Consider the following 23,693-nt stretch of genomic DNA (forward strand, 5'->3'; position numbering starts at 1 on the left):
TTTAACATTTGTTGGTTTGGTTTCCCACTTTTTGCATTTTCTTAGGTTTGCGAGCTTCCTTAAAAAGCGTCCTTGTAGATTACAGCTACATAACATCAAGGTTGCTGAATAAGCCACCCTACTGTTTGAATCTGTGGTGAGTTTCTTGACATAAACATCAGAGTGGGTCACAGATTTTTTTCACTTTTTAAAACATGTCATTTTCCTGTATTTATACTTACCTGCTTTTAGAAAAAACATTATAGTGGCTCTCTAACAACAACTTTGGATGATGCTGATGGTATAATATAGTATGCGTGTATAAGTTCATATCTTACGGGTGCCTAATGAGCTCTCAGAATGGACACAGATGAGCAGGTATTAATCTCCTGTAACTTCTCCAGCTAATTTTAGTCTTATCAAATGACTGATTAGCTTTCTGTTCCACTGCAACAGCAATAATTTGCCCTTCAGAGTGCCTCTGCAGCTTTGAGTTCAATCGTTTGGGGTGTTTACAGCTATTTAGCAGGACATTAAAGACCTGAAAGTGTGATTTTAAGGTTTTTTCCCCACTGTCTGTGCTTGTAGATGAATGCAATAATACATTAAATTAAAAAGAAATTGCCAAAGCTTGCTATTCTAATATGGTTTGCATTGTTCAAACTGTGCTTTTCAAAGCTTTCTCTTGCTGATGAATGCCAGTTGTGTTCCCTTTTAAATACAACTGGCATCTCTTTTATTTTTTTATGACCTCCCTCGAGGACCTGAATAGCATGTAAAGTCATAGAGTCCTAGCTAAGTGATGTTTTAGTGGTTGGTGTAGAGCTCTTAGTGATGCTTATGAAGTTTTTTCTTCCGCTCTGTTTTTATGTGTGGCTGCCACTTAGCGAGGTTTGCCAACCATGACTCCACGGATGCAGGTTCTGTGTGTGCCTCAGCTTCTCCTGACATTCATATTAAATTCACTACACACCTGTCAAACCCATATCATGCTGTAGCAGAGAAAATATGAAATGCATGAGGATTTGTTTGGCTTTGGGTACTTTAAAGCAAGCACTTTGAAGCCCAGATTTCTGACAAATATATACTGATGTCATGAGCTTTATACAGGCTGACAGTGGAAAAGGAGATGGAACAAAAAATCCTGAAGATGGAGGTCTGTTTAACTAGAGACGAGCATCGTTACACAGCAGTACAAATCATAATTACTCTGCCTCTGTGCAGCACTCGTGTACGAATAGAATTATGCGCACATTCTCCGGTACCTTTGACAGTAATAGGGTTGATCATGATGTACAGCTCCACTGCTGAACATGTTTCTTTGCCATGTGTGCCATCTAGTGGATGTCAGGCGATATAACATGGATTGATTTTTCCTACATAACTAATGGTTTTTGGTGCACTGCATTCACAAGAATAATCTCAACATATTTCTATAGTGTATATGATCTAAGTTGTAGCATTGCATTGGTTTAACTGTTAAAGTAAACCAGCTTTCAGAAGAGAGACACTTTTTCTGCCCGTACACTAAAATCAATTTAGCCAACCCTTGAGGCTATTAAGTTGTTGTTTAAAAATATCTAGAAATTCACTCAACGCCAAACCTCCAAGTTCATTAAGCATCACTGAGGGGCGCTCACACTTTGATCAATGATTGAATAGAGTAGCTCTGAGTTAGGTCAGCATTTTGTGGTAGTTGTAACCCGCAAAATCAATGCTGCTCAAATCGAAAAATTTCTAGGAGTATATCTAAGGCAGGAGGTGGAGATAACAAGGCAGGAGGGGAGATGAGCGGGAAATTGAGTGAGCGAGTGAGAGAAGAAGAGTGATTGTACACCAGTGCATCATTGGGAAGCAGAGAGGCTGCAGTACACATGGTGTTTGAAACAAGCTGTTCCCAATGGTCATTTATCCACATCACCTCAGAGGTGCTACGCCAGGCGCTACTGACTTAAAATCTATTTTGCGATAAAATTACACAGAGAACAAATTATCTCTCATTTTTGGCCTTTTAACAGAGTCCTGGTTTCCTGTTGACACCACTAGAGGTCAGTGTGACCTTAAGGTGTGCACACGGAGGAGTGAAGATGTTACGTGCTGCATAGATGGGCAGGAGGAGAGTTTGCAGCATGCTTTATGGTCATGTCCGCACAAAGGCTCCAAGCTGCAGAGCTGTGGCTGTTTTCTGCTTCAAACCAAATCTCCTTCTCTACTTTCTCTTGTCTTGTGCTCTTTCCTTATATGTTCCCTCTTTTGCATTTGAACCTGGGACGTGCACAACCTGTTTATGCGATTTGCATAAGCTGCCTTTGGAAATCTGTGCTTGCTCCTGTGTATTGCTCTGTCAGTGTGAGCTTGGTGTTCAAAAGGAATAGCTAATGACTCCGTTGCCCTCATTGACGCATGTCAGTCTATTTCAGGCACAACGACTAACGCTCTCATACATGGCCAAGTAAGAACTGATGATCTATGTGCTGGATTGCCCTTGCAACGTCAGCCTGCCGCATGGTTAGTGAGGAGAGTGTTTTTCAGCAAGCCAGAGCACTTTATCCTCGTGCCTATGAACCATCACTGAAGTGTATATCCTTGCCTCCTGTCAAGCTGCTGACAGCACTCTACCAGTGGAGGAGACATACCGGGAAATCAAACATGTGATCTGACCTGATGTGGCAGCAGTGACATTTCTTCAACCCTGTCCTCCTCCACCTCTCTGCCCATAATAGGAGCCTTCAGCCTCATCTTTTTATTGATCCCCATTTGGGGTTACCCTCTTCACCCACCTCTGCTCTCAGGATGACAGTAGCCATAGTTGGAGAGGAAACAGTTTGAGGTGGGAGGGTAAGAGTCAAGCTACGGAAGGGGGGGAGAATGAGTTTAGAATAGTGGAGATAAAGAGATGGGGAAAGTGAGAGAGAGTGATTGGGCAGCTGGGCAGAGACGGATGGCATTAACTGGACTGATTGCTGAAGGGACAGGAAGGGCATTGCCAGCCGCAGAAGCTTGTGGCCGGTGTTCACATGACTCTCTGTGTGCTGGGACGCTGGAGAGTAATATAATCTCAGCGTGATGGGGATGCTTGTGGGTGGGGTGGGGGGGGTAAATTTAGCTGCAGCCGTAGGCAGGCAGGCGGCTCTGCATGGCTCGGGGGATGTTCACAGCTCTGAGGGGCTGCAGCGGCTACTCCTCTCTGGTTCGCTCTACCCTTCTGGAAGAGTCACTGAGGGCACCGTTTACTCACAATATGAATCACCTCCTTCCCATACCTTTGCAAGCTTAATGGCCACATGGTGAGATGCATTGCATTGCAGTGAGATGGCAGTGGGGGTAGTGCTGAAGATAAGTCTGTCGCACTTTATTTTCCAGCCTCTGTTAGGGTAGCATCTGTTGGCTTGTGCGCCTATTGGATTTCAAAAGCAGCAGCGCATGTCATAAGCTGATCTTCTATGATAGAACAGATTTTAGATGACTGATGTACAGATGTTTATTTTATGATCGCTAAATGAGCTATAAACCAAACATACTGTATGCAGTGAGGGTTGGCATCTCTCGGTAGCAGTGACTTTTGTCCAGAAGCGTCTCATCAGTCCTGTTATTAACACCTCTTTAAGCAAACAGTAATTAGGAGCAAAAGGTGTTGTGGCTTAAAAGTCTGTCAAGTGTGTTGTTCTGAACTTGAAAATAATCACCTTTTCTCTTATCTGTGGGGTAATTGATGGTAAATGGAGTTGTACTTGGGCTGTTGTATAGCGCTTTTCAACTCTACACACACACAGAGTTTTATTCTACGCCATAAGTGCTGTCTGACAGTCATGCTCACACTCACTCTGACAGATGTGTCAGGGACACTTCAGCATACAGACTGGACAACAGCTGCCCGCAGCTACTAATAAAGAAAAGCTGTTTGATGTGTTTAAAGAAACATTTTCCTGTAGGGACACTAACGTTTGTAGACTTGCTTATTTGTTCAGGTGTGACGTTCCACAACATGTTGTCATGTTATACATGTTATTCATCTTTTTATATCTATCTATTCAAACACAAGAGAAGTTAAGAGCAGCTTCTGTGTGTTTCTTTAAGGGAGTCGGATCGTGTGCGTTCCTGATGCCATAAACAAAAAAGGAGCTCATAATTAGTCCAGAGATTTTCTACTTACCACTTTGTACTTTTTATGATCATTTATCTCCACAGTTTAGCTTTAATTACTTCACTAAAGATCAAGTACCTTGGGATGCAATTTCCCGCAGTAGTTCTTATCACATAAAGCTGGCATATAAACATCCAAACATTTATCATTTCTTGCTACGTACTGCAGGGAAATAAAGGCTACATAAAACATCTGTCCGTGGTAATATCGAGTTCTTTGTGTTGTTTATACTCTTAATAAGCATTTCCATTTGTGGAGGGTCATCCAATCACAGTATCTGTTTTGTTTTGGAGGGGTTTTTGCCCGACGCTGGCAGACTGTGATGCTGGTTGTTTATAATTGCAGGTTTATGGCTACGCTGTGTTATCTCAAGTAGCGGCTGCAGCCCTAAATAACAAATTCTGCCCATCTGTGAAGTTTGTTGAAACCGGCACAAATGATTTAGCCTTTCAAAGAGGACAGCGCTAGACTGTAAAATGATTTGGTGTTAGTCAAATGTTTTTCAGGTTGTCTTTTTTTTTTTAAGTTGAAAAGACTCAGGATGGGCTTTGAAATAATTCTGAAAGTCTGTGTTCTTGTTCCTACTTGCGTTCGGCAGAGGTACGCTGTCTACTCGGCGTGAATCCTATTTTTATGTCTTGCTTGCAACCCTGACCGGACTTCTTAGAACTACAGGATTAAAAATGAGTCTCCATTTGGGTTTTTGTTTTATTTCCATGATTATTTTGTCTTTTTGTCCCACAATCCTGATTTGTGACGCTAAATATTGACTTTTTGTTTCATTGCATTTGGATTTGCTAATCCTCAAATATACGAGAAACACAAGAAAACAAATTGCTGGATTTTATTACTGTTAATGTCTAATGCAGTCACTCACCAGTTGTCTGGTGTAAATTGTTGTTATCTTCAGACAGGAATGAAGAAAACATTTCAAATGCTTTCTCGCTTTTTGGCTCGTGTAATAATTTCTAAAAAAAGTTTTTCCCTAAGGAAATTAATTTCATCTGCAATATATGTCATCCTGCTTTCCCTAGAATTTGATCTATTTTGACAAAAATAACAATAAAGTGACAGAAAGTATGGATTACAAATTAAATGAATTATTTTCAGTGGCCGAGGCCGCTGATGGTTTTCAGCTGTTCCACATCATATTTGATTTTGACAGAGAAAATAAAACAAACACGAGTGATGTTTTCTCTCTGTGTCAGGACGCTACTGTTCCTGCTGTCGATGCAGCTCGTCTCCATGTAAAAGAACACAGGCATTGTCTGTCATCTCAGCTATAAAATAACTATTTTTTAATGTGTTATTAGCTGAAATTAGCTTTCACGCCTTTTCATCACACTCACCAACAGTGATCTTTACTGTTCAGTGCTAAACCTTTCATCTGTCCTAACGTTTTAAGAAACGGTGGTTTCAAACCTGGGATTTCAACTATTTAAATTGTGCTCATGTATTTTATCAAGACCAAAACGATCCGTTTATTTTTATCATACTGTAGCTTCCTGTTTGTTAGGACAGTCACCTCTCAGTACGTCACTGTAATATAGTTTCATTTTGTGATTTTCTTATTACAGACAATCCTGCTTCTGCAGTGTTTTTGTTCCTGGCATCACTACAAACCAGCTAATTCCTATAATGAGTTATTGTCCAGACTGACTTATCCTGACTGTGGATTCGGGCCTGTCCAAACACTCGAGCCGCAGGTGTGATCAGTTCTTTTTTGGACGTCTCCAGCTTTCTCCTTCTTGCACTCAGAGTCTGGTCAGATTGCATCAGTTGGTGATTATTTGAAACAAACTTCAGCCCCATGCTAATTATGGTCAGAGGTGCACAGTAAGCTTAATATTCCAAACGCATTCATTGTCTGGCGGAGCCACCATATAAAGTAAAATAAATAATGTATTTCTGGGGTTTGTGACCTTAGTTTATCCACTTGAGATATTAAGGGAAGTAAACAAACTAAGCTATAGGCCTGAAAGATTAATGAAAGGTGCCCAAAAATTATAGCTAATGATGGATGTCATCAGCCTCTCACAAACAGTTTAGTCATTTAAGTGTAATCTATGTTAGCTGTTTTTAGACACATCACTTGGGTGAATGATTGATAAGCAACGCAAAACAGTTTTAAGTGGAAGTAACCCCATCAGCATTTAAAATGTCTTATCAGCTTAAGCCTGTTTTACACAGGTTAGGGCTTTCCATGCAAACCTCCCTCTTATTTTTAACAGTTTAGCTCTCAATCGCTGCCCTTGTGTCCGTGCCAGGCGGTAAATTAATATGCATTAAAGCTAAGCATTCAGGTGTGGAAGAAGAGACCTGGCATTTTGCGGAGAGCGGCGCAGAGAAAGTAGGCTGTGAGTGATGAGGGATGGGACGGATCCTGACACTTTAAGTCAGCCCTTATTGAGTGTGCACATTCTGTCATCGTGTACCGGCCACTTCTTTCATCTGTGTCACACACAGAAGGCTTTAACTCCGTTAGCAACACCCACAACAAATACGGACCCGTCCTCTATGAAAGACACACACATGCACTGTGCTGTGTGTGTCTTTCACTGTAGTCGCTTACCATCTGGGACTACTATTGTGTGGCGTTTTAATAGGTATTCATAACACTCTGATTTATGCTCACATAGTGTTCAACTGATTTGCCGTTCCAGAAATCCTATAATAGGCTATTCTTGGCCAAATCTTGTCTCTGTAATTCATCTTTACATCTATTTGGTGATATTGCACAAAACAAAATGATGAAGGTGAAACTTGGCTTAGGAATGATCCTTTGTAATGAGAAAAACAGCCACGCAGATATAAACATGCAGGTCTAGAGAGCAGAATAGTGATCCTGGTCGCAGACATATGGTGCGGTAATGCAGAGCCTGGTGTGTTTCCCCTCAGGAGCACCTGTGGAGCTCACAGAGACTTTAGGTCCCCTAGACACTTAGAGGACAAGCAGCGGCCAGGTGCCGAGGAGACTGCAAGGCGCCAAATACATCACCACCCCTCGCTGTGTGACACATTGCGATATTATGGTGTGCACGTCCCATGTCTTCTCTCTCATCTTTCTCCCTCTCTCATTGCATAAAATAGGTTGGAAGAGGCAAACATGGCAATATTTTAATAAGAGGGACACATTAAAATTGGAACCATGAAGCATGTCATTAAAAAATGTCTGCTCCAGGCCACCTACATCGTTCCTGATACCTACATGGGAAAGCTATAAAGTGCTTACACACTCACTCTGGATTCATCATTGCATCTATGCAATCCCTCTCTATCAGCCTCTTCGCCTGCTTTCTGTCTCTCCCGTCCTCCTCCTGCAGGGAGATGAATTGGCAGTGGGACTGACTCGGGCTCATCAGTCACTCCCTCAATCCTTGAGGGGTGATCAAAGCTGCAGGACACAACCTGTCCCATTCGCAATGTGATTTAGTCATAAGACAGAGAGGCTCCAGACATCTCTGTTACACACTGTGTCTGTCTGTGCAGATGAATAGGAGCTGCAGAGATGGAAGCATTAAAAATGTTTTATCTGTATGGGATTGTCTCATTCTGTTGTTATGTTTATGGGGGGGGGTAGTAAAAAAAAAGTCAGAAAGCAAAGTGCAGGTCATGTTGGATGATGATGATGATGTGTGCATGTACCTGGATACTGCTTTCCCATCAGTCACAGGGCAGCTGTAAGAGTGGATGAATCTCTCTGCTGCTGTCTGGCTACCTGCTCATTGCTCAACACTCATCATCAAATGATGTAGCTCTCTATCAGCTGACCTTATACACCCAGCTCTCTAGAATTTCCTGTTATCTACTGAGTTTAATGCAGTGAGTTCCCGTCTTATCCTCTTGTCCAACGAGGCAATGCATGTCTTCTTTTCCATTTTTTAACTTTGAAGTGCAACATCAGAAGCCAATCTATCTATCCAGTTGTGGCTCCAATATTAATCTCCCTGCCAAAACAGATTTCCTCAAGATATATCTCTTTTCTACCCTCTTCAGTTGCAAACTAAATAATGCTGAGACCCTGTGAGACTTGAAAGAAACAAAACAAGTGGCACAGAGTGAATTCCAAATTTTCTTTCTTCAGTTTTTCAGGAAAAAATTGTCTCCCTAATGCATACAAACGTGGCTACAAGTACAAAGCTCAACTGCTTTTGTATCTGAATTTTAAAGATTGTCTTATTTTCCAAACAATCTTCAGATTATTTTTTAGCGTAGCCTGCTGGTGCCCATTTTACTGGGAACCAGCAGACACGTAGCAGTACCTGTGGAGGGCTCAGTGGACGTGACTCAGTCAGACATAGAAAGTCTTCTGGAGCTGCTTTAGTGCATAATGCAAAGCATTTAGTAAGCTGTTACCCCTCAAAGGTCACGTGCGTATTTGTTACCTTTGGAGGCTTTTCGTTTCTTTTACAAACACTACTCTCCCTTTACTTCCTGTTTTTGAGTCCACTGTCAGCCCTACTTCCTTGTTTGTGCTATTCTCACATACATTTTTAAGACTCCTAAATCCCATCTCTTAAATCCTTCACTCTTGTCTGCTTGCACTTCATCTTCACATTCTCCTGAGTCTGCTGACACAGTGCAGAGTGGATGCTTGACACCTGGGGTTGGCAGCATTTCCTTTCCTGCTAAGTATGACTTAAAGCGAGAGAGGGGAAGGCAAGCGCGGGCGTCACGCTCCTGCCTCAGCTGGGAACGACCAGTTTGGGTTTGTGGAGATCCAACTAGCTGAAGGGGACAGATATAAACATTCAACGGCGTTGTTGTACAGCGTAACTGCACTTATCATGGAAGTGCGTACATGTTTTTCTTTTCCTGAATAAGGGGACAGACTTTGTTATGTTTGTTATGTTCAGTATTGCATTGCCTAAAAAAAACAGTTTACTGATACTGTGCAGAGGTTTCAGATTGTTTAGACTTTTCCAGGTGCATTAAAATGCTGCTTTTATTAATAAGTGCTGCTACTATAGAGTCGGTAAATACAGGCATTGAGGTGGATGTATTAAAAATGGAAGCTTATAGATATTACAGATGTAAGGGTCAAGGTGTTAGTGCTATAGTATTGAAAACATGCTACATTTGTATTTGTTCTGCCTGAATAGGTTTCATATAAATGGGTCAATGTGATCATTGTTACAGACACTGCTGGCTTCTATTTGGAATACAAGCCTTTAATCTTTATAACTGCACTTTATTCCACTTTGTGGAATAAAGCAATATAGGAAAATTAGTGATCAGTGTGAGTCGTCTTATCCTCTCAACTTAGCCAATGCCTTATATAGTGCTACTGAAAAACTGTATTAAAGTTCCTTTTATAGCTACTCTGCGCACATAATCGCCTCTGAACGTGGATAGAGCATGAGGGGGAGACACTGTAGGATTGCTTTAGTCTGCTCTATCTGCGTTTAGCAGTCTGTAGTAGTGCTTTGTCCTCTGCACTGCAGTAGGATAGGAGTATATGACAGCCATGTTTGCTAATTATGTTTTCTAAGCACATATTTCATCTGCTGTTCAGCGTTCCCTGTCTGCACTTGTCGTACCCCCCCTCCCCCTCGTTCATTCGGCCCATGCTTTAATTCTGTAAGACCATGCCACCAGCTTGTCTATTAGCGTAATTTAAAACTCTGGAAGAGAAATGAAATCATAGAGGTTTTATCAGCTATAAATCCAGTATGGCATTACTCAGAGCAGACTGACTCTGAAAATTAACATGAAGGGTATGAGCTGCTAATACTACATCTTGTGTCAAACTGGTGCATATCTTGCTGTTCTTTTAGCATCTGTTTATCTATTTTTCACGTATTCTGTCACCCTGTCAAGAAAAATGAGCTTTTCAGGCTCTGTGTGTTCAGCAGAGGATGTACAAGATGCTCTGTCTTTTGCTTGAACATCAAAACTCTTTATGCATTAAATGAATTTCTTCTTTGAAAGTTTCATTTTTTTCTGATTTATAAAAAAAAAAAAAATGTCAGACAGCATTTAAAATCTTCAGGTTAGCATAACAACTGATGATGATATCCCTTTGTCAGCGGTGATCACAACGGTATCGCTTTCTCACTCTTCAACCCCTTTGTGCACAGCGCTTCCAAAATGTCTGTTTTGTCAGACGCACAGCTGCAACTCTCCCTGGCGTGAGTGTGTCTCAACAGATGCTGTAGCATATCTGTGAGCATTTTAGGGTAGATAAGTAAAAAGAACACTGGCATTGTGACCATCACAGATGCCTCTGATTGCATGCTGGATCAGGAAGGAAATTCCTTTAGGACGAGGACTGAGGATCAACAGCTAGAGTCTGCTCGGCCAAGTTGGCATGGCTTCGATGGTGAGCATAGGCAAAGCGTATCCATTTGAAAAACCTAGGCATGTAAGTACTGATACGAGCACAAGAGACAACAAATGTGAATCCAGTTCAAACCTCTTGTGATGGTTGTACACAACAACTGGTGTTATATGATGGCTGAGGTGTTAGTCTTCACATGTAGTTGGTTATGATCAATAATACTTCCTGGTAGGGCTGGGCTATATGGCCTAAAATTCATATCGCGATATAATTTGAAGAATGTGCGGTAACGATATATATCACGATATATTCTTTTCTTCTGTATACCGTATTTTCCACACTATAAGGCACACTTAAAATCCTTTAATTTTCTCAAAAATCAAGAGTGTGCCTTATGTATGAATTCTGGTTGTGCTTACTGACCTCGAACTGATTTCTGCGTGCAGAAATCTGTTAAAAAATGTTTTAGTACAACTTTGGTAAGCCGCACTGCTTGATGGATGTCAGAGCATTACGGCTGCCGTAGTGAGGAGCTTCGCGGAGTAATCTGGGTCCAAAACTCCGTCAACTTCAGGTCCCAAAGTCAAACGAACACTGAGAGTTAAAAACGGTCTAAATTCTTTCATCTTTAATTAAATCATCAGCATTGCTGCTTTACCAGGTGTAACAATTAAGTTTAACATCCATGCATCCATGAAAACAACATTTATTAATTTTAACGGAGTTAGAAGTTAACAGGAAGTTAGCTCGCTAGTTTACACCTAAACATTTCATACCATGTTCTGACTGAGAGATTTTTGAAACTAATTCAAACGTACAGCTCTGCTGCCACTTCCAACATAAATGAAGACAGAAAACTAAACAGCAGTGACGTTTGCAGGGTTACTGAAGTTGGGCTAGCTGGTATATAATGATGTGCTACGTGATTGCTAGCGACACAGCTATGTTAGCATAACATTAGCATAACATTAGCATAGTGAAGCTGGAGGATGAACGCCAACTTTTTTTCCACTGATAAAAGTTAACGTGAGGGATTCTGGTGGTCAGGGACAAATGCAATCACATAGCAGGATGCTATACACGGAGCTGCGAGAGAATTCAACATTAATGAATCAATGTTACGGAAGTGGAGGAAGCGCAGTTTTTGGCTTTCCCCATATTTCAAAAGTGCTTCATCTCTTTGCTATGACTGTCGCCCGGCATAATTTCCAGATGATAATGGTTTTAGCCGCTGCGATGCTTTGGACCAAAACAGGCGCCGCTTGATGACACATCAACATGCGCTATCGCGATAGAGCGATATAGTCAAAATCTCTATCGTTGGCCAAATTTATATCGTTTCTATCGTGTATCGTTTATATCGCCCACCCCTACTTCCTGGAAAGAAACTGTATTTAGCCACATTAAGAAAGGAACATTACACTTGCATACTGTGCCACATTCATTATTATTCATCTCTGGCTTCCTTCCAGTGTTTTTTGTCCTGCCTCTCTCCCATCAACCACAGCTGGTCACAGCAGATGACTGCCCCTCTCTGAGCCTGGTTCTTCTGCTTTCTTACTGTTAAAAGGGAGTTTTTCTTTCCCACTGTTGCCAAGTGCTTGCAAAAGGGGTCATTTGATTGTTGGGATCTGTATCCTTGTAGGGTATCTGCCATACAATATAAAGCACTTTGAGGCGAGTGCTGTTGTGATTTGGCACTCTGTAAATAAAACTGAATTGAATTGCTTGCTGGGTTTCAGGTTTGGCCAACTGAATGTCTTTATCTAAGTGAATAAATTGGAGTTGTGAAAATATAACAGCAGGCATTAGGAAGCTTAGCTGCAAGGGGAAATGGAACTAAAATTTGGTTATCCACTTGGTGAAGTAAGGGCTGGATGCAACAATCCTTATACGATGAGCTGTTGGGTGCTTTACAGTTGGCGTTAAAAATGTGAAAGTAAATGCAAATCCTCTGCTGTGCCAGCTAACGTTGTGCAGGCATTTGGCATTTGACACTGAAGACCTGGCAAGCGATAAAGACAAAGACAAGAGTGTTAAATTAATGATGAGCAGTCACATTTACTTACTGTACTGGATTCATTCTGTAGCACAAGCCTGTAAAAAATAAATAATTAAAATGACTGACAATAATCCATATGGAATAAGCGTATGGTGTGTGTATATATGACACATACAACTTGTATGTGTTCACACAAGTGACTCCAGAGAATGGAATTTATGAAGTTGAACATAATTTTATGAAAAAGTAAACTTGTTTGATAATATTTTTTTCTGTTTTTTAATTGCTGTCAGTCTTTTCGTGTCTCTTTTGTGTGTTGCAGTGTTATTGATTTTGCATTCCTTTTGCGTTCTGCATTCTTCCTCAGAGTCCATCTGTTTAACTCCCACACATAAACTAATCTGAGATGCTGAGACCACAAAAAGTAAGAAAAAGTAGGATGTAAACTGCCTGAAAACAAAACATTTTTCTTACAAGTTGTTGTTTTTATAAAAAATACCATTGCAGTTTTCAGACTTAAATCACTAGACTCAGACAGTATGCGCTGAAGACCTGGCTCCATACAAATGACACGCCTAATATGTTTCTCCTGTAAGGTTGGGGCCAGAATATAGGCATAGTCTTCTAAGAGCTCTCACTGTTGGGTTTATCTCTTTACACACGTCCAATATGAAAGACTTTTTTTCACATGCTCTTAGAGTGACCTCTGTTTTATGTTTTATGACCTGAGTTGTTCCTCCGATGAGTCACATTTTTCATGTTTCTTTTTCATAAACGCTACCTCCTATATTCTCTAGTAGCTGCTGCTGTTGGAGTAGGAGCTAATGCACTAATGTAATACCAAATTGTACAACAAAATACAGCCCGTTATTGTGAATCCTAATAAGACATAAAGACATAAAAGAACAGTCTGTACTTTGGTCAATTAGTTAGTGGGTTGAATATGTGGGTTTTGCCCATTGCCAAATCTTTTCTGCCAGTTGTCATCTTGGAGGATAGAGTTCGCTCACAGACTGTGAAGATACAGGACTGCCACTGTTGCAGAATCTCATCTCTGTCTCTCTGCGTTGAGATTGCCTCCAGCGATGACAAGCCTTGTTTTTCCCAGTGAAGGAGATCCCGCCCCACAACAACTTCCACCAAAGCTATCGATGAAGCAATCAGCATAACACTCTCTATGTCTACTTCACACTTTGACCCTTTGATCCAACTGCCGTAAGCAGAGTCTGGACTCACTGCTAAATGGTGCTAATCAGGCACCAATCAGGCACCTGATTGTCAGCACCGGGTTTCCCAGAAGCTCAAAAGAAGAGTTAATAGCAAAAAAAAGCTTTTTTTCATTGGCAGAGAAGATTTATTTTTCATGTTCAACTTTGTTGCTCAACCCGCAAATGCATTTTCCTTATAAATGTGGCACCATTCAAAGGGAAATAAACATGCTTCCCTGGGGAATAAGATTTATTGCCAAGAAGAATTGTTACAAAGAAGTAACACAAATTTTCTTATTTTTTGGGGGCCAGATTTAGATATGGAAAAATTGTTCATCTTGTATATATCTTTGTATATACATATATTCATATTTTCCTCATACAGACATGTATGTAGGTATGCAGACTCTTGCCTTGCAAGTCACTGTTGCACAAAAGATTAAAATGCAAAGAAAATCTAATGAACTGGCCATGTGAAGCAGGTCGGACCCAAAAGCAGACTCGCAGGCAGGACTTAAACTCAAAAACATACAAAATAAAACTAAACTAAACTGGAATTCTGGAACCTAACATAGGGGGAAACACACAGCCATGAATGAGGTAGAAGGAGACACTGGACTGAGGGAAGCAGAGGTTTAAATAAACTCGGAATGACAAGGGAACAAAAAACACATGGGGGAACCAGCTGAGACGAATTAGGCACAATGAGACAGGCAGGAAAGCAAACCAAAAATACTAACCCAGGACACAGACTGTCAAAGTACAACAGGAAACGTGGTGAGACATAGACTGTGACAACCGGACATGGAGCACACAAACGACTGGGGAGACGATGGGACACAAGAGGGACACGGGAACGGGCAAGAGGAATAAAACACAGACACTACTAAGGAGGCAAGGGAGAGTGAGAAGGAGAAAGGAACACAAGGACGAGGGAACCCGAGGGAGAGAGAGAGACCTGACATGCTGGGAAACATGGACACACAAGATAGGCAGCAGGAAACATGGAATAACACACAAGGAGGGAAACAAGACAACAAGCAACAAGACAAGCACCATAAACACAGACGCACAGGGAAGGACACAGAGGACAAAGACACAAGGGGAGCCTAAATGTACAAAAGCTAACTTAGAATAAACTCAGGATTACCCAATGACCCCAAAATAAACCATAATACAAAATGTCGCCAAAACAATATTATGTCCATGGTAATTTCTTATGCCCAGCTCAGAAGGCATCCACTCTAAGTAAATAGATGTGTTCATGGACACCCGCAGCACGTGATAGATATTAATTATGAACGGAGCCATTTCTGCCTTCGTGACTTTGTACCACACCTTACCTAGTCTGGAAATTGATTTCAGGCCCAATGCAGAATATACAGAATATACAGAATATACACTGTGCTCTGATGAAACTCACATCACACTCAGCAGACACCATTATGATTTTTTTTAAAACCAGTCAGAGATCGAGATGGCTCGGCTCCCTCTGTCTCGGCTCCCTCTGTCTCGGCTTCTTTTTATGGTTCTTCTTACTGCCATTGGGGAACTCTGGAGCCTGACATTGAAAGTGAGAGAAATGGTGTCATCACAGAACAGATTTATTTCCTTGTTGACTCTGGTGAAAAACAGGTGCAGGGATACCAGCTTAGTTTTTCAAAGGTGCCTCCAAGACACAACAGATGATGCTTTGTCGGTGACTCGTGGTTATAGCAGGTGCAGGATTTTCTAGGGGCATTGTGAGTGGTGGACTTATGGCTTTCAGATTTGTTTATTGAGGAAAATAACTGTTGATGAAGTTATAAACTTATTATAAAGTTCTAGTGCTCCCCACAGGGAGTCGGGAGAACCAGGAAAATAACCCAAGAACAACAGAGCTGACACTTCTGGCTTTTGCCTGCCATGGACCACTTTCCTTGTGATGTACAGAAACTCTGTGTTGAAGGAGTCCAGCGGAGCAATGTAACTATACTACAATGCCAAGTTGCTTGTCGTGGTCTGCGAGGGCAGACCGTGTGGAGAGTGTGTTTGTTGGACCCAGGTGCGGACACAGATGCAGGAGGCAAAACTTTTGCTAAGCTCAAGACGGGCCTTTAATCAGGGCTGATACAGAAGGCAAAATAACAAACCACAAACTATGGGAATGACAAAACTAAGAACCTAAACTGGGAGTAACTAAAGGCTATGAACGAAGACCAGGACTGAACTATGACAAAGTACTGTGGACAGACTATGAACACGACATGAAAAACTGTGAACAAGATCTCGGTACTGGCACATGAAGGTGCAGGGAAACATGACTGGAGAACGTGACTATGAACATGTCCAATACCGAATCTTGCAGGCTAGAATCCTGACGTGCAGCTAGAAATAACAGGGTGCACGAACAGACGACGCGACACGAAGACATACTGGGCTTAAATACACTGAGGAAGTCATCAAGGAATTAGAGACAGAAGGTGAACACAGCTAGAAACACTGACATAAGACAGGAACATGAACCTTCAGAGTAAAACGGGAAACAAGACGCAGACACGACAGTGAGAGACAGACTAGACACTGAACTAAACCTGCAATAAACATGAGAACACAAAACCTACGAACTAATCCCTAAACAAGAATAACTGAAACATAGATTCATCATCATCATCATCATCATCATCATCATCATCATCATCATCATCATCAGAAAAGCAAAAACACACCAAAACATAACAACTCAAAATACTGGGTCAAACTGACCCAGAACCGTGACATTGCTCTTGTATATCCTTGCTATGAAGGTTTGCAGTTACCAAAGTGGTTGCTACATAGACGAATGAGAGCAGAAGTGGCCTACAGAATGAGTTATAGCCTGAGTTGGGCATTGCTGAAGGAGGCTTTGCAGTGAGGAATAAGGTCTGACAAAGGGATGTAGCTCCTCTACCAGAGGACTGGTACACATTATGCACATTATTTGTTTATCTTTGTGTCTTCACTTTTTGACTACTTGATAAATGAAGAAAAATGTGTCTTCATACTCTTGAGCTGGGCCTAAGTGGGCCACAGTGGTAAACTTTATTAATAGGATAAGTGAAACAGTGACAGCTTTTAGCTGCAGCCTATACAAAATGGAACAAAAACAACACATTCTCTGACACTGTCCAAACAGAAATATATTTTTTATAGGTTTAAGAAGAGAGTGTTGTTTCAGGGCAGATGTATCAATTGGTTTGCCTCCATGGCCACGGACCAAAAAAAGGAAAAATCAGAAGCTCTGAGCACATAAGTAGCTCTTGCTGTCTTGATGATAAAGCAAAACCTTGCTGCAGGGTGTATGGGTCAGCCTTAATGTTTGGAGACTGGTTTTGTTTTTTCTCACAAAAAGAACCTAACTATTGATAATCACAGCAAGCCTAAGGGTCTTCTTACAGTATTCCCCTCTTCTTCTAACTGGTGTTAATGCTTTGCGTGTCATGTTTTCCAATGAAGCACTGCATTTCAGTTGGAAACTTTTAAAAAAAAAAAAAGTGTAGTTTTGTCTTATACGAGGAAACTTTTAGGAAAATAGGAAAGGAATTTTTATTCCTTATAAATATATCTGTGAAATATATATTTGCTGACTTGAGTTCACATGCAAATCTCTTGCTTTTGTGCTTTTTTGTTAGGGGGAAATGTAAAACAATATAGCGTTTTTAAAGGTTTAATTGAATTGTAATCCAACCTCGTTTGGCCCCGTCCTTCTTAGTCCCAGACTTTTTGAAGGAGTGTGCATGCAAACGTAAACACGCACAGAGATCACGCTGACCAGATATATTATGCAAGTTTGGCAGTAGCTCATACTTCATATCAGCTCAATTTGTGGCCCGTTCTACAGTCATCTCTTTGAAGCGTGAGTGGTAAAGTGGTGTAGCCGTGGCGGTAATTTGCCCACCCATGCTGCTGTGTGTTCAACTGTGAGGCTTTTACGTATAAATGATGCTGTGTTAGTTGACAGTGTGGCTGATGGGATGGAGCCGAGCTGTCATAACTCTTCTTTACCAGCACATCTTGCACCTTGGCAAACAGCTGACCTCTAAGGCTCTTCCTGCCTGTGAGAGCATACTCTTTGTGTGTGGTGTGCACGGGTTGTGCTGTGTTGAACGCGGCATCGTTATGAATATGGAAAGAAAGTGTAGCGGCGGTCTGGTCATTGTCATTCAAATTGCCTATTAAAGAACAGCTGATAAATGATGACTCAGAGTAAAGTAATGAACAATTGAAGGAGACGCCTGCTCCCCTCAAAGGTGAAAACAAAACACAAATTTGACATGTTATCATCAAGCTAAATGGAAACAAGTAAATTAGAGCTAGAAGCAGGCTAAACTTATTTTCCTGTATCTTTCATTTTCAGGTAAAGATGTGATCTGCAGACCTGTGTTGACAGCATTTTTCACTACTAGTTACTGTACAAAATAATTGCATGGTTAAAGCTGTCTGTTGAATTCCATCCCGCCTCTTATAATTCAGCTTCTGCAGGAATCTCCAGGCGTGTATCTCATCACTCAGCAGTGCCACACACTTTGGCTTCCCTCCAGTGACTACAGTTCTACCACTGCACCCCCCTGACTTAACTTTCACATACATCAACCCGCAATCAGAACTTGGCTGAGCCACCCAATGTGTTGAATTGCACAGCAGTTCCCTGTGACAAGTCCTCTAAGCCTTAGAGGATGCAGATTTATGATTGAAATATGTACTGTTCAGTACAGAACAAGAACTGCAGAGTAACGTTGGGCTGTATGCTTCGGCCCAACACCCTTCTTGTGTTCCATTTTTGATTTTTGCATCCTTTAGTAGCCAAAGAATAGTGTGCTTTTGTCGGCTATCCCTGGTTTTTCATATATTCAAGCTGCAATTGCATCGAAAGGGATTTACTTTGGATTCTTTTCAGCATTCCTGTGTGGTTGTGTCATGGTCCATCCTGCTGTGACCAATGGCATGAAAAGGCACAACCGAGGCAAGACCACATTGTAAAAAGAGTCTGAGCATCCGACCTTACTGAAGCAGCTGTCAAGGATTTGGAAAGTAAAGTTTTCTCTACAGTGTTATAGAGGAGGATTATGCCAGACCAGCACTTATTATGGACGGGGTTCAGCCTGAGAAACTTTTTCTAGGAAGAAAATAGAGTGAGGGAATGATGGAGGAAGGCAAGTGAGCTAAAGAGAGAGATATGGAAGGACAGCTGTTAGGGGCACACATCCTATAGAGGGGGGGGAAATGTGTGTGTTTATGTTGGGGGATCATGCAGGGAGGTGAGACAATGGTAAGACTTGAGCCTCAAGGCTTAGCTGAAGAACAATCAATAGCCTGTCAGGCCTGCAAATGAAGGAGCAATACCTTCATCTTCCCCGGATGTGCAAGTTTCCGCATCTTGTCATTTTGATCTTGCTGTCCCAAAGTGAACATGCGCATGGAGCAGAGATTAAATGCTGTAATGTCTCAATTTATGCATTTAGAAAAAAATGGATGACAATTTTTGTGCTGCATGCTCTTCATAATCCTTACTTGGTGTTAAACGCAGGATGGCGCGATCCATTGAAGCACAATTTTACCCACAAAAGAGCCGAAATAGACCACTTCACGCTACAGTTTAGTGACTGCTTAAATAGTTTTTTAAAAATACCTCTACTCAGAGTGTAACTTTAGACTTGTCCACCAGTGCTGCATTACTTAAGCACTAGTCTTCCTTAGTGGGAGTAAAGCCATCCACAGCTCACTCGCCGATTTGTGCCAGCGCTGGCCAACGGTCCCTCAGTCACAGCTGTGTGAGTTCTGAATGCGCCACAGCTGCGGGACTCATGAGACCCATGAGACAAATGATTATCCATTACCACACACAGCAAAGCAGTGGCTTTTCAACACCTCTTCCTGTGTTTTTTTTTTTTTAATTCAAAACAATGTTGTTTGGGTTTGTGATCCTCACTGCAAGGCCAAATATCGTCCTCCCAGGACCTAACCTGAACTTAAAGTGTCGTTCTTGATCTGCCTCAGCAGACAGAGAGCCGTTTGTTAGAATACCAGGGTCACTTTTTGTTCCTTGTCTGATCTTGAGGAATTTTGTCTAAATGCTATGAAAGGGCTATCTGTGTCCACAGTGGTGATACGGTATGTCATGTACTGCATGTTTTACAAGCTAATCTTCTTCCTTAGCAATTGCTGGAAGGATACACATCTTGCATATTGACTTGTATTCACATGCTCCACATGCTGCATACGTACACAAACACTGTAAAGGGCCACAGATGGTAAATATAACTCACAGGGTGAGTGATCACATTTCAAGCCAAATGACACTCTGTTTATAGCTATAGGAACATAACTAACTTGGCTGTACGATCACTGATGACCACAAACCAACATCTATCTCCTGAGCGTGACTCACTGTAGGAATGCTCTTCAAGTTTTATACTAAATGAATGTTGACAGCTTTCCTGTTTTCCTTTGGTTTTTTTTCCATGGATGATCTTTAAAGTTGCTTGTCCAGTTGGCTGTCCGCAGTCTCCCGGGAAGAGGAAGGAGACAAGCTTATAATGATGAGGAGTAATGGTGGGACATAATTATATTTGTTATTTGCGTCACTGGAGCCCTAATTAATTCAACTCACTAATGGGAGGAACAAAACTGTCTGTTTTTGTGAGCTGCATTGCTCTTTGGGTTGTTCTTCACAGCAGTATGCACATCCAGTTTTGTTATCTGACTGGTTTCTTATCCTTTCCCCGTCCTGATGCCGCAGTAACATATTAACGTTATGCTTATTCCTCTGTCACCACTTGACTTCTTTGTGTTCTTTTCTGCTGTTCTGCCTTCCCACTCAGCCTCACAGTGCTTTTCACTCTCTGCCTGACCTTAGGCCTTTTGACATTGCATCTTTCAACAGAAATTGACAACCCTGAAGGCAGTCCATTCAGTCTTGTCCTTGGCTTGAAATCTTTAATTCAATAAATGTGCTGAAATAAAAAAATAGGCTCAGAAAAGCACTGTCGTAACGATATATTGTAGATTCCATTCCAAGTATGTCTAACCCCAAAATAATATGTGGATTTTAAGTCTGATTAATAGGGCTTTGTTACAAAGGCTGCAAGCCCTATGTGGCCAAACAGTATATGAACAGTGCCCACAAATATGTTGTAAACCAGACATGCCACAAAAACCACTTTGGATACTTTTTTTTAAAATTATTCCAAGAATAAATGGAATTAAAAGTGATGATAATAATATAATAGTAATAGAAGTACACGCACCAAAGAACTGAAGATAAAGAACGTCTTTGCTTACGTCTTACTTAAAGCTAATGTTGTTTCTCATATTGCTTTTTTCATGTATTTATTTCCTTAGTGCAAACTTTCTAACCACTCAAAAGCTGCACCGGCAGCATAATGCTTGTTGAGGAATGAATTTATCTCCAGACTACAGTACCCACATGTTTAACATGCAGCTTTCAAACCAAGTCTATGTGGACTGAGATAAAACTCAAACTATCCTTACAATTTGTGTCTGTGTGTGTTTGTAGAAAGCACGGCATTGCCATACAGACGTTCTATTGGCAATAGCCTGGGTCATCGTCCTTCATCGAGCTTATGCAGTACTTTTTACACCATACAGAGGGAAACTTTGGCTGCCATTCTTCAAAAAAATGGAAATGAAAATAGCAGCCGTGCCCCCGTAAGTCATCCTGTGGGAAGAAAAGTGACCCCTCTTGTGTGAGATTGATGCGCTAAATCAGATTGCAGACGCCTGCTGCTCCTCTTACCTGAAGGTGCTCACGGAGGACCATCATTCACACTGGAGTGCAAGCGCTTTGATATTCTGTGTACCTTCCTTTGGCTTTTCAGCTTTGTGTGCGTGTGTGTTTTTTGTGTTTGATCTCAGTAGTGCGGTAGACAAACATAGCGCTGAGAGGTGTATTCAGTAGTTGCGTTCGTATAACACGGGCAGGCACATTTACTTTTAAGACTTGTCCACTCACCTTGACATGCTTCTCCCATTTAGTTTGAGGTTCAGATTGAGAAACTGTGTTCTGTCAGGTCTTTCAAGGTCACCTGCCTAGGGCTCACTCATTTAAGTGAGTCTTAGGCCAGCTGGTCCGCTATTCTATAAAATCACAGAGCAACAACTGGAGTGTGCTCCTGAGTAGCCTGCTGTAAACACACGCTCCCTGAGGTTGTGTTGTCAACCCTCTTCAGATTTAATAACAACTCCAGGCTGGTTAGGCAGATGCAAGAAAAGTTTTTTTCCTTTTCTTTTTTTCTTAAATATGTGTTTTATTATTTGAATGAGTTTGTTTGCATGGGACATTTCAATTCATTGGCTTGAGTAAAAACGAGGTAAGGAATACAAACCTGACTCACTTTTTCTTTTTTTTACAGATATTTGACCTGCCCAGCCAGCAGCACAGTCTGTCTCCTTTCCTAATTCTCACCCTCCTCAGAAAGGTAAGATTTCCTTTTTCACCTGTAGCACCTCCACCTTCCATCTCCTACGACAGTCTGTTAAACTCGCAGCAAAATAAAATGTAGAGCTTCTAATTTCCTAGGTGGTTTCAGTAGCTCGCCTCCTTTAGCATCTCCTGTGTAATATTCTGTTTATTAAACAAAGACTTCGAAGCTTTTACCTCACATAAATCTGCATTTCTTAAATGTCATCAACTCCATGCCCAGAGCTGATTGCAATCCAGATGCAACAACAAGGCTGATAATCTTTTCCAGCTTACAGTAGAAACTGAAAGTCGTGAGGTTGAATCTATGTGTAACTGAAGGGGCCACACTGATAACTCCCTCCTGCACCTTGCTTCAAAGAGAATCCCAGCTTAAAGGGGCTAACTAAAATTAGCCAGGCAACAGATAACCTGTGCCTTGAGATCAAAGAGAGGCTGAACTGTCAGGCTCTTTGGCGGCGCCTGTGGTGGCAGAGCTTTAAAAGGAGGAATGCAGAGAGACACAGAGATGGGCAGAAAGTGAAGTAGGCTCCAGAGCTATTCATGCAAGGGGATGAGTGTTCAGGAGATCCAGTATCGACATGTAAAGTTCCACAGCAGGAGATCGTTCATGGAGGTTTTGGCCTGAAGGGTCAAGGTTTTGTGGGTTGCACATCACGCTCTTCTCAGACAGTGCATCTGCTACGCAGAAGTCTGAGCATCCTGGCTTTGCATTCTGCAGGGTCTTTGATCACATGTGTTCATATGTTTGTAACTGAGTGGGAGACAGCTTTATTCTAGAGTAATGCTGCTCTGTACTCTGCCACGTCCTCAGATTGTTTCTGGAAGCGTTTCCATTACCAGGAGGATGTGTATATATTTCATGGAACTAACATCCATTATTATTGTATTGTATATACAGAAGAGTGTGTGTGTGTGTGTGTGTGTGTGTGTGTGTGTGTGTGTGTGAGAGAGAGAGAGAGACTGAATGATGTACCCTGCAGCTAGCAGATCATTAAGTTGCATCAATGGATAAGGACAGCACATCTTACAACCTGAGGGGATCTAGTCCTTTCGTTCCCTATGAGTGTTAGTGGGTTTGCACCTTAGTTGTAGTGCTGCACACACGTACGTGTATGTGTGTGTTTGTGTGAGGAGTGTTATTGTTAGCCTCCCTGTTCTTCTCATTGGAACATACTGACTTGGTATCCTGCCTGTCAACCATTTACATATTTATCTCCATAGTCAAACAGCGCCACATGCACCCGTGGCCACCGGAGACCTTATGTCTTTAATTGGCTATTGATTGACTCTGGAAGACGATATATCACAACAAGGTTGAGCGAGTGGGAGTTAGCAGACACGTTGAGCGTGGAGGTGATGGTGCTACTCCGACTGTCAAATCTGTGACTGCATTATTTATACGTCTCTCATATTTATTTATATAGCAAGGATCGGTGATGCAATGCACAATAGAAAGATGGAAATACAGACTCCCTCTTGGACACAGTTTATTTGCATAGGTCGGTGTACATTGGTTCTGTTTAGAAGAATGGAGTACGTGAGCAGAGTCACTGTATATACTCAGAAAGGATGAGGTTTTCGTTTAACTCACTGAAAGCCTTCATTTATTTTTTATGTAT

General features: G+C 41.6%; 1 protein-coding gene across 1 annotated transcript in view; it reads left to right on the plus strand.

Moving 5' to 3' along the window:
• The window catches only part of tspan9a (tetraspanin 9a), a 176,035-nt gene that overhangs the window by 22,793 nt on the left and 129,549 nt on the right, over positions 1 to 23,693 (plus strand). Inside the window, exon 2 of the mRNA XM_040025085.1 lies at positions 22,004 to 22,069. The gene's annotated coding sequence lies outside the window, so the exon portion shown is untranslated. The remainder of the gene's footprint in view (positions 1 to 22,003; positions 22,070 to 23,693) is intronic.

This window comes from Simochromis diagramma, unplaced genomic scaffold, assembly GCF_900408965.1.
Source record: "Simochromis diagramma unplaced genomic scaffold, fSimDia1.1 OVJJ01000293.1, whole genome shotgun sequence".
NCBI classification, from domain to species: domain Eukaryota; kingdom Metazoa; phylum Chordata; class Actinopteri; order Cichliformes; family Cichlidae; genus Simochromis; species Simochromis diagramma.